Here is a 2,397-nt window from a genome sequence, read left to right as displayed (position 1 = left end):
TTTCTCCATTTCACATTCCAGCAGAGCACCCAAAAGTGACCTCAATGTTTTCAAGAAGAGCTGAATAAATCGCTGACAGAACGAGGCGCTAAGAAGCCTTCCTGTACAAATAAATTGGCAAGTGTATCTAATAATTGCACGGGTTCAGCATTTTTCTGCGATAAATGAGTAAACTTTAAATGTATCTCTGAGATGTAGTATCACAGGCATTGCCTTGGGCAAGTTTTATCCCGTGATGAAACGGCAAGGCCTAGCGAGATAAAGATGATAGAAGAGCTTCTATCAGGTGGCAGCCGAGTAATTACAACTCTCTATTTGGACTCTGTGATGATCCTGCATGTGATAAGTGGAGAATAATGAAGAAAAAGGGACTGCGATAATGGAGAGAGCTAAATGGTAGAAAATAGCCTATCATAGCCCCCAACCCTCTGGGAGCCAAAGGGACTTTGAACTGCCTTCAGTTTTCCACCCCAAGGAAGAAGGAAGAAACACACACACACACACACACACACACACTTACTCTTTCTTTTCCCTTTGCTAAATTTGAATTTGGTGGGACAAAAGGAGAAGTAAAAAAAAAATATTGTCTATGTGATGAGAATATGACCTTTGAAAAGAACTCTGAAGGTCCCCGTGTAATTATTTTAAAATAAAAGTACCCTATAATCTTGTCTATAGCCACAAAAGATGCCATTCCCTTGTTTTGTTTTGTTTTTAAAGGGAAAATGTGACATCCGTACCATTTTGTTGGGGATCATAGTTTAGGAAAGGTCAGCCAATGTGTTTCTCATTACACTTGCTTGAGCTGTGCCTCAGAAGATCCTAAATGTCAATTATTTTTCTACAAAGGCAAATGTTGATTAAAGTCAAGGGCAAGGTGAAAGAGAGAGAGAAATGCATTCTTGATGTATACATCTCTCTTCTCCATTGAAAAACTCACAACCTAGTGGAATTGTTCACTTCAGCATAAGGCTGGTTGAATAAACCACGATCAGAATAGCTTGGTTGCCACTGCTGCACTTTTCCTGCTGTGCCTCCAGCCAGAAAATGTGAAGATACATTCATCTGACATTTGAACTTGGGTTAGTAAATTGGGGTTAGCTGGCAAACAAGAAATCTGAGTTTAATGCTAGTTTATGATCCTGATTTGTTTTGTCTTGTTCACGTTCTATTGTTATTTGGATATACTCGAATTTTGTATTAATATTTTTAACAGAAGAGGCAAAATGGGAGTGAATTGACTACATGTGCTATCATGCTGCTTATTTATGTTGTAATTTATTTAGCCAAAATTCCTGGTTATTAGTAATATAATTGTTTGCCCTATTGAATTGATGATGCTTTCTTGAAGTTCTATCATTCCTCTCCATCAAGTGCATTGACTTAACATGAACCAGCAGAGGCAAAAATTTCTTTCAATAGATGCTCCTCCAAGTTTTCCACTCTCTATCTAAACCATTTTGTCCATATTCTGAAATTTGAACAAATATTTATTGTTCTGAACAATAAATGTTTTCATTTCTCACTTACAAAACATTGACAAAAAAACTCTACAGGGATTAATCCAGGGGGTCATCTGGAAACAATGGTATGAAAGAAGAAAAAAGAAAAAGGGTGATATTCTGTGGTATATATAATTCCAGTTCTGTTTGATAGGCTTTAACAAACAAGGTATATGGGATCCATCTTGAGTGATTATTATGCTTTCTAATCCAGAGAAGTTACAAAACTCAGAAGGTAATAACCAACTTTCACAGACAAGCAATCAGGTTTGTGCATCTGTAAACCACAGTTCACTTATAAGGATTTACTTGATGGGGTAAGCTGGGGTACCTTAAATAAAATAGCTTCCTTAGATTGGAAGGCTTGTCAGCTTTGAGTACAATAGGAGATATCTCTGTCATGTGCAGCACGCAGCTCTCTTTTTCGAGTATCTTATGGTGTCTCCATTTTGTTCTTTTAGGACTCAGAAGTCCAGGTTAACTTACACTGCTTATTCTAAGCAACGTATGGTTAGTACATTATGAATTACGAACAACTAGGAAAAAACTAGAAAAATGTTTTGTCAATTTGCTACTGTCTTGGTTAATGTCATTACAATATCATTGATTACATACCACATGATAAAATCCATGAGTTTATAATCTGGATTTTGAAAAAAAGATAGAAGAGATGAGGGGGGAATGTAATGGAGATGAGAAAAGGAATAAGGAAAGTCATGTGAACATCTCCCTACTTTTTATTTAGTTTTACAAGTGATAGATAGCATATGAAGCAAATTTACTCAAGATAAGTATACTAAACTTTTCAGTAGCAGCTTGAATAAAGCAAATTGCCTGCAGGGCAATCATATTCAGAAGTCCACGCTGGCTTTTCTGGTATTCCAGAATTACACTA

The sequence above is a fragment of the Protobothrops mucrosquamatus genome, unplaced genomic scaffold (genome assembly GCF_001527695.2).
Source record: "Protobothrops mucrosquamatus isolate PMUCROS unplaced genomic scaffold, P.Mucros_1.0 scaffold3201, whole genome shotgun sequence".
Classification (NCBI taxonomy): domain Eukaryota; kingdom Metazoa; phylum Chordata; class Lepidosauria; order Squamata; family Viperidae; genus Protobothrops; species Protobothrops mucrosquamatus.
The sequence above is the reverse complement of the archived record's forward strand: the minus strand, read 5'-3'. Positions refer to the sequence as shown.